The sequence below is a fragment of the Macaca nemestrina genome, chromosome 12, assembly GCF_043159975.1.
Source record: "Macaca nemestrina isolate mMacNem1 chromosome 12, mMacNem.hap1, whole genome shotgun sequence".
Classification (NCBI taxonomy): Eukaryota; Metazoa; Chordata; class Mammalia; order Primates; family Cercopithecidae; genus Macaca; species Macaca nemestrina.
This window is the reverse complement of record NC_092136.1, coordinates 49926292-49936199: the sequence shown is the minus strand read 5'-3', so window position 1 is coordinate 49936199 and position 9908 is coordinate 49926292. Positions and strand designations below refer to the sequence as shown.

Here is a 9908-nt window from a genome sequence, read left to right as displayed (position 1 = left end):
CCCCCCCCCCCCGCCCTTTTTAAAACATCACTTCAATACAATTCAGCAAATAGTAAGGAGAGTCTTCCAGGTGCCAGGCTCTGTGCTCAGTGGTAGGCTATGGCAGTAGGAACAGGTCCTTGCCCTCAGAGAACTCTCAGTGAATGTAGTACTAAAGAGAAAGATTCAATAATTGAAGAGATAATAATAGCTGATATATTTACAGAGAGCATTTGCTATGTGTCAGACACTAGACTGGGTGCCTAACACATATTAACTCAATTCATGCTTACAACAATCCTTTGAGACAGATACTATTACGAGCCTTGGAAGTTGGGTGACTTATCCAGGGTAAGCAACTGACAGAGCCAGGATTTAAACCCATGTAGTTTGGCTCCTGAGTCTATGCTCTTAGCCATCATAACTGTACCACCAGCCAACCACAGTGTTAGGAGAGTTAAAATGGAAAGTAAAGGGGTCAAGGAAGGCTCTAGCATTTAACCCAGTCAGATCTTAGAGGCACATCTGCCAGTCTGAAATCCAGTGTCCTTCCCGCCAGTCTGGGCATAAAGGCTCCATGCAGTGGCTGCATTATTAGCTGCACTTACAAGTCTCCAGGGGGCTCCAGATATAACTCCGCACTGGTGTTCTCCCAATCGTCTGAGCATAAATGGCCAATAGGTTCTCTCCAGACCCCACAAAAACTTAGGAACGAATCATCCTTCTGGTAATTGCATTAACTGAATGTTTTTGTTTGTTTGTTTAATTTAGGAGTTAAAAAAGAATGACCTTGTGTTTAAAATTGTGAAATAACAATTAGAAGTTATTTGCTTATATTTATATTTAGAATTAAAGGATATTCATATGAACAAGTACAAAACAGGGGGTAATGGGGTTGGCAAGGGATTGAGGGCCTTCAGAGAGATGGATTATTGTTCATTCAACTGTAATGATTAACAATTAAAAATCCACTCTTGCAGTTCCCCATGTCTGAGGAAGGATAGAAGTTTTTTTGTTGTTTTTTGTTGTTGTTGTTGTTTTGTCTGAAACAATAAGTCACCTCTTTCTTTCCAGGGAATGCATTAGAATAAGGGGTTTCCCAAGACCTGGACAAAAGCCAGCATATTTGGGAGTCAAGGTCCCCTCCCCCTCCTTCCGGCCTCCGTCATTGCAGGTCCTTGTAAGGTAAGTGCTCAGGCTTGAGAGCTCAGCTGAGAGGGGAGAAGGGGCTGGCCACCTGGAAGCATTAACCCAAAGAGGCGCAGTGTAGGTGGGCCTGGGTGGCAAAAGCAGGGCAACAAAGTAAGCCCAGTAACAGCTCACTCTTAGCATTTATTGAGCACTTATTATGGCCAAACATGAGTCTACATACTTCACATTCAGTAGTTCATTTAATTAGGTTGATATAATTAGTATCCCCATGTTGCAGGTAAGAAAAGTGAGACACAGGGGTTTGATCTTGCTCAAGACCATACTTCTAGAAAGTGGAGGATCCAGAATTCAAGCTCAGGTAGGATGACTCCAGTGTCAGCACCCTTCACCAGGATGCCACAGCAAAAGGGTCTTCCTGAAATCACCGCTATGCTGATTTGGGTTTTGACACCTCAGAATTCTTCAGAGAGCACCTCTTTTATGAGCTCTGCTGGCCCCGAACTTGATAATCTCCAGTGATTTTTGGCTTATAGCTGCCTCGTTACAAATTGACAACTTAATTTTAACCCCAGAGCTTCTTTTCCTGGGTAATGTGGTAGGGAGGCGACAGAGAGAGAGGAAGACAGACAGACAGAGAGAGGTAGGCTAGCTATTATTTGAGAAGAAGTTAGACAGCAATATAACCAGCCTCTCACCCAAGTGATTAAAAAAAAAAGCCATTGTTGAGGCATGTTTGCACCAAAAAGAGAGAGATTTTCCTGAATCATTTCTAATTTTGTATTGAGGCTTCACACTTTTCCTGGGGCCTCTGGGCAGGCTTCCAGACTCGGGTATCCACAGTTGACTCCGAGCTCCCGAGGTAAGTGATCTGTCACTCCCAGGTCTGGGGAAGGGGAGGGCAGAGGCCTGGACAGACTGTGCTTGGCTCAGCACCCTGACATTGTACATACTAATGCAATGTGAAGTAGCACGTCTAAATAGCCTGTCCAACTTTTTTGATGTTCTTGAACCCACAGATGGGATTCATTTCCACACTGTTCGCAAAACGTAAACGATACAAGGACATTAAAGAGCATTAAACTACTTGATGACATTTTGGTCACATTAATAAAAAGTGGCATTTTTAAAACTACCAGAAAGAAAGAGAAAGAGTTTGGGAGTGGAGAGGGGAGAGATGAAGAAGAAGAGAGACAAAGCAGGGATGGGGGCAGGAGGAACAAGAGAGGGATTTGAATTCATCTAAAGTATAGAAGAAATGCTGGCAGTCCCAGCTCTTCTCAACCCAGTTGGGACTTCATTTAGTATAACACAAGAAGCAAACCTTTCTGGACAGATCTGTGGAACATACCCACATCTATGTAGTGAGTGGTGCAGACAGACTAAGATATTAGTGTTTCCTTCCAGACTGATTCGTTTGGGCCAAAATAAACTCATATATCATTGAGACATGAGAGAGGACAAGAGGAACATCAGACTCACCTCCTCCAGGAAGCCTTCCATGAGTACCTCCTCAGGCTAGATTAGGTGTCTCTTCTCTGGACTTCCAGAAGCCCTAAGCTTACTCTCATCATAGCCTACATCATCATGACATTTCATCACTGATTGACTTGCCTAAATCCTCCCTAGACTGTGGGTTTGTTGAGGGCATAAACTAGGGTGAGAAGCATACATTTAAAGAGACCTATGTCTCTTCAAATTGTTGGGGTTCAAATCCCAGCTAACCCTTGTATTGGTTTTATGACCTGAAGCATAATTAATTAAGCTCCCTGGGTCTCAACTATGCCATCTATAAAATGGGGTAAAAGGAAAACCCAGTTCATAGAGTTATAATGATTTCTAAATGAGGTAATGAATGAAAGGCACATAGCCCCATGCCTGGTACACATACACTTGACATATGGTCTAGATTAGCATTAGCATTATGCCCAGCACCCCAAGCACTTGGCACATAAAAGGCACTCAATAAATACAGTACTGTTAAATCAATGAATCTCAACAGACTCACTTAGAAAAAATCACTTCCCAAGGGGACTAAGGAATTGAACACGAAGCCACAGAAAGTGAAAATGGGTGGCAGAGACATTTAATAACTTATTAAGTCCTGGGCACCTTGTTTTGAAATAAAAAACCAGTACTGGTCTCTCTCTGGAGTGCCTGGGGAGGTGTCCTGCTCCCCTAACCAACCATGGCTGGTGAAGGAAGGGCGAACAGCCCCCACTCCCGCCAGCAGCCCATGCCCCCCTCCCCTCACCCACTGCCTTGGCAGAGCTCTCTCCTTCCAGCCCTGGTGGTTACATTAATTGCTAATGACAATGGCAACCTTCACTCTGTGTGGTTTCCTGCCCAGATTCTGGATCCTTTACAAGGCTCCCTTTTCTTTTTTCCCAGATAGGAAATGCAACCCGAGACGTGTGAAGAAAAAAACAGTGTGCTTATTGTCATAGCCTCCACTTCTCGGCTGGGCCCGGCTGTGTGTGCTCTGGGGTGTCTGCCCCGCCACAGGGAAGAATAAACCCAGACTCAAATCATAGGAAATTCATCAAATGTGCTTCTCAGAGCTCTGTCTTTCAAGGTCTGTTTCCTTGCCATATGATCTCTATAAACCAAATCACTGTTAGCCAGGGCACAGGACCAGAGGCGCCGCAGGCTCATGGATAATGAATGCCAAATGCATGTGACAATAGACTGATCAGAGAGCAGAATAGAAATTTCTGAGTTGCGCTTTTATATATGTATACACACACAGATAGGCACACACCTATGTGTGTGCACACACTCAAGCACACACACATGCATGCATATCTCACACACACACACACACACACACACACACACACACACACACACACGGGTCAAGCACACAATACATCTTAATGTATAAAGGCCAGTTGTGGTCCTTGGTGCCAGACTCAGATAACTCATCTCTCAGTTACTTTGTCAAGACAAAGAAGCCTGTGGATCAGAAGGATAAAATGGAAGAGAAAAACAAATCAGAACCCCGTTTAGCTGGGGACACTTAATGTGGAGGAGTCACAGATTTGACTTTGAAATTTAGGATGCCTTGCACTCAGCAACTAACACAGGACACAGCACACAAGGGAGCCTCAACTGAAAAATGAAAATCAAGGACTTATTCCTGGGCACCAAAGGTAAGCAGGAGAAATTGCCCTAAACGTAATGAATTATTGTGTGATCTTTTCCAATAATGGCTTTGACCCCTCCTAGGTCTGATCAACCCCTTCACTCACTAACTAGTTTCCAGTGTGACCAAGACGGAGAACACAGGACAGAAACTAGCAGGCCACCAGCTGAAGGCAAAAAGGTAATTAATGTTATAGCCTTTTAGATTCTAGAAAATACTGCACTTAAAACTGCAAGTCAACTAAGCGGCTGTCGGCAACCGATAAATGCTTCCATATTCACAGGCATCAGCAGTCTTCCCCTTACAAAAAAAGTAATAATACATACATATTAATGGATCACATTTTGTCCTTTGGGGAGCATAATTTTTAAAAGGGCCAAGGCAGCAATAATAGTTCCTTTAAAAATTCTAAATGCTGTAATTGTTTTCTCTGAATTATGGTGCTAGGATTTAATTAGTGATGAATGTTCGGTATGGGGTTTAGACATTTTTGATGAATTCAGCCAAACAGAAAAGTAGTCTTGTCCTTATTGCTCCCACCCAGGCCCCCGCCCTTTTTTCTTCCCTAGAATCCTGAAATGTGCGTGTGCAAGAGCACATGTCCACGAAGGGATTTTATTTTCTGCAGTTTCACTGTAGCTAAGAAGTAGATTGCCTTAACCACAGTTCAACAAGGAACGTGAAACATGGTCAGTGAGGTCATGCAATTCAGCACAAGTTTTGAGGTTTTCTGGTTATAAGGAGGAAAAATAATAAAATGTAAATGGTAGAAATTTATTTTTGGCGATGTTCTTATCATTAGGAAGAAGTTGCCCAGGTCTTGGGCCCGGGCTCCCTGGGCTTAAAGGGCTCACGGACCAAAGTGCTAAAGGTGTCAGGGGAGAGTGGTATGGCACAGAGAGGAAGGGCTTTCTTCATTCATTTGCGGAATAACCATTTAGCAAGACCTACTGGGTCCAGGCTCTGAGCTGGGCATTGCACACAGGGCCCTGGCAATGGAGTCCCTGCCTGGGGATAAATACAATCGCTTTGTTCTTCTCCAAACCACTTCTTTGTAAAAGCAGCTGGAGAGAAGCCCAGACCAACAGCCATCCACACAGACAGAATCAAGGAGGCCTACATAGCAGGGCCCCTGGGGGCCATGCCTGCCCCTCCCATCCACCTTCAGGACTTCTTTCATTTGAGACCTGGAGGCTGTTCCTGGTTCCCAGTATCTTTCTATTAACATGCAAATACTCCTGGGAAAGGTCACACCTTGAGACCCCATCAGCTAACCTCTTGCTCACCAGTTACTTCTTAGCAAGGATTAGCAGAAATAGAACACCAAGAGAAGGCTTGGGGGTGAGGGCTAGGGGGAGGTGAGGGCTCATAGGGAGGGAGGTGAAAGACCTTCCTACTGCCAAGATTTTCCTGGACAGTCGAATTGATTTAATGTAATACAATAAATCAATGATATTAGTTCAATAAAGGTTGATCTTTTTACACTGTAAAACAAACTAAAATTTCATTTGCATACCATCAAAAGTACTATATTTAAATTAATTCGCAAATTAGGTATTATTTTGGGTTCCATCACATGTTCCAGATAGAGCATAGGAACACAAGGTCTTCCCTATTGCCCTGATTGTGCTACAAATAGCATCTGCTTCACAATCTTGCCTAAAGAGTAAAAATGCTGCCCCCAATCCCTAAATGCCAGACCCAGGTGGTCAATGGAGGTTTTGTTCACTCTGTCTAGCACCCCTCTTGTTTCTCTCTATCTTCTCCCTCCTCCATTCCATTCTTCTTGCCTCCCATCTCAAGACCACCCTCCTCCACCATAGGCTTCTCAAGAGTACTGTTGAGGCCCAATGGTTTAGCTGCTACAGAGCTTCCATCACGCTTCCCAGTGAGGTCCTGCCATCCTGGAGAGGGTCCTTGTTAAAAGCATAGGGTCCTGAATCTGTCAGAAAGACTGGAGTTCAAATTCTGTCTCTGCCATTTCTAGATACTGGAGACAAGTGACTTTCCTCATCATTTGTCTTTTGAGAGAATTAAGTGCAATTATAGTAAGTGCTCAATAAATATTTGTTACTGCTGTTGTTATAACACACTATCTTCTTTATAAAATGAGATTGCAAAATAATGTGCAGGAAATTTTTTTAAAAACACCATGGTGAGTGTATGTTACCAGTGTATTCCCTTAAGGAAATGTTTACTTTTTTAAACATTGTTGTCATTGATCATAATTGCTATTTATTCATTGTTTTATTCATTCAACAAACATTTAGCATAAGCCTACTATGTGCAACACACTGAGGTAGGTACTTAGGACACATAAATGAGTAAGCCTGATCCCTGGCTCCTGGGAACTCACATCTAACAGATAAAAGCAGAGTGAGAAGTAACAGATATTCATAAAAAGCTATGAGAGGCCGGGCACGATGGCTCACACCTGTAATCCCAACATTTTGGGAGGCTGAGGCGGGTGGATCACGAGGTCAGGAGTTCAAGACCAGCCTGGCCAAGATGGTGAAACCCTGTCTCTACTAAAAATACAAAAAAAAAAAAAAAAAAAAAAGAAGCCAAGTGTGGTGGCAGGTGCCTATAATCCCAGCTACTCGGGAGGCTGAGGTAGGAGAATCACTTGAACTCAGAGGGTGGAGGTTGCAGTGAGCCAAGATCATGCCACTGCACTCCAGCCTGGGCAACAGAGTGAGACTCTGACTCAAAACAAAAACAAACAAACAAAAAAGCTATGAGAAAACTGTCATTAAAGAACCCACTGTCTGGGGATAGTTGGTACAACATCCAGAGAGGTATTTGAGCTGAGTATTAAAGAAGGATAATATTAGTATTTATTGCAATGTATTGGGACTGTTCTGCATGCCAATCACTGAGTAGGGGTTTATCATTTTCCTGTAGTCTACATAATAAGTACATAAGGTGAATACTTTGTCATTTTGCAGGTGAGAACACTGAGTCTTAGGGAGGTTAAGAGAAGTGCCTATAATATTTCAGTTGGTATATCAAAATAATTGAGATTTCAACCCAGATCAGCATGGTTCTGAAGGCTACACTCTTCCTTGAAAACAAATGGGCCAATCGGCGATTCAGGTGAGGAAAAAGAAAAAAAAAAATTGTCGTGTGATTTATAGGCACGTCTTCAGGGTTTTTAAAAATGCAATATATGATACATACAAAATAAATTGCTGATGCATTTACATTTCTATATTTGGATATATAAATGTATATTTATTTTTTTAAAAAATTGTATGTATATAGTATATAATATGTATATATGTATGATTATTTTTTAGATGAATAGCTTGTCAGGCATTTTGATACTTAGAAGAAGAGGGTTATATCTCTACCAAATATGATAATTTTTTATACATATTGGTAACCTTCTTTTTCACTTAACAACAATTAAGAATATATTTTTGATGTCAGCAAATCTATGTCTATATCATCCTTATTAATCCTGTTACATGTTCTTTGAATGGACAGCTACCATCATTTATTTAACCTATTCTCTCTTCAAACATTTAGCTTCATTTCAATTTTTAAAATTATCATGAATAATGTTGTGATGATCATCCTTTGCACAAATGCATATTTGTCTAATCATTCTCTTAAGATAAATTTTTGGAAGCGAAATTGCTGGGTCAAATGTTTGAGATCATTGATGTATTTTGCCGCATTGTGGCAAATGTGAAATGTATTTGAAATGTATTTGCACATTTCATCATGTGCAAATTTATACTTTCCATTAACAGTTTATGAAGGTGGCCTGACATTTTGGCTTTTGTTTTATATTGCTATGTTTCTTTTTTTAATCTTACTGATAAAAGGACTTAAAGTCCTTTAAGTACGAAAGCAATGAACCCTTTGTCTTTCACATATTCCAGTGTATTTGCCATACAGAAATATTTCATTCTTATGTAGTAAAATATATACATTTTTTATGGTTTCAGTTGCTGATGCAATATTTAGGAAAACTTTCCCTAATCGTGATAATAAATTTCCCTTTAGATACTTTCGTGTCCTCAGTTTTTACATTTTATTTTTTATTTAATTCAGAATTTAATGGTGTAAGGTAGGAAGAAAAAATCCAAATTAATATGTTTTTGGGTACCATCTTTTGCTCATTTCTCCACAAATGAGATATCACTTCTATTATATACCAAATAATAATATGGAGGAGTGTTCTGTTATTTTCTGCTGATCTATTCATCTATTTTTTCACAGAATTATGCTATTTTAATTATTACTGCTCTATAGTATATTTAATATCTAGCAGGGCTAGTCTCTTCTCATTTTTCAATGATTTTAATGTAGTCTTTTCCACTTTTTTTTAGTTCCAGAAATGAGGGTATGAGGTAGAGGACAACTTTTGAAAGTATGACAGTAATATGCATGACAAGGGGCATTGTGGTTTATTAAAAAATAAAATCAATCTCATAATTTTATAGACATACTCAGTTCATTTCCATGAATGATGTGATTCTGGCACTTAGAGTCTGGCATGCTCTGTCTGTCACTAAACTTACTGTATTCTGTTTGCCAAGGACCTCGGCAGGAGGCTTTGTTCATTCTGTCTACATGGAAAGCCAATATAGCATCATAGTTAGGAGTGTAGGATCTAGCTGTGTGACCTTGGGTGAACTATTTTACCTCTCTGAGCCTTAGTGTCCACATTTGTAATAGGAGAGTGACAATACACTTCCTCATAATATGTGAGCTACTACATATGGAAGGCATTTAGCACAGTGCCTAGCACAGAGTCAATAAACGTGAAATACTCAATGAACATTAACTAGTATCATTGTGTACCAGTGGTCTTGTCATTCCAGGAGTTTGCTGACTTGTCTTAACTTGGAAGGAGAAGATTGAAGGAAAGACATTAAATCAGGAAACAGGGGTTAAATAAAATAAAATTTCACAAGCCTTTGCATGTGTTTTTATGACTGAAAAATTATTGTTAAGTTGTTATTTCTCATGGCATCCAGGGTGCTAGGTCTTTAAAGCAAGCTGTGGCCTGGCTAATAGAGGGGCCATGTAGTGTCAGAGGACACCTTCTACATGAGGACCCTGAACAAGCCAGTTCATCTAAACTTGCCACACAGTCTACACAGCACTCTCACTTTGACCTTTGGCAATCTAGTCAGCTGAGAGCTCAGATTTGCCGTCAGACTTTAGTTCTCCCTCTCGCCTCTGCTCGGAGCAGATCTCCGCTGCTATCAGCATGGGTATGATCCTGAGCTCTGCAGTCAGACTGCTCTGAAGTAAAAGCCCAGCTCTGCCACAAACCACTTCTGTTTTGGTCCTTTCTAAAGTTTCCTTCAACTGAATAATGAGTATGTTATGCCTTCCCTGCCAGTTTACCATGGGGATTAGGTGAGAATATATAGGAAAGCATTTTACAGAATGCCAGGCATATAGCAGGTGCTCAGTAAATGTTATTGTATCAGTAAGGAATGTTTGATTCTAAGTAACAGAGAATCGAATCCAAACTAGCTTATACAGTGAAGAAAAATTATTGGTTCTGTAGCTGGAGATCCAAGAAAAAGCTGGACTTCAGGAGTAGTTCAATTCAGTTGCCTAACTATGTCACCTGGAACTTGTTTGTCTATTCATTTATTTGTTTCCTCTC

The 9908-nt window shown here is 40.9% G+C and overlaps 1 long non-coding RNA gene across 1 annotated transcript; it reads left to right on the top strand.

The window, feature by feature from the left end:
* Positions 1 to 4147: 4147 nt before the first annotated feature.
* Positions 4148 to 7690, top strand: LOC105486939 (uncharacterized). Its single transcript, XR_011610313.1, has 3 exons — positions 4148 to 4280; positions 4357 to 4453; positions 7222 to 7690. It is a non-coding gene; the product is annotated as an uncharacterized lncRNA (long non-coding RNA).
* Positions 7691 to 9908: the final 2218 nt, after the last annotated feature.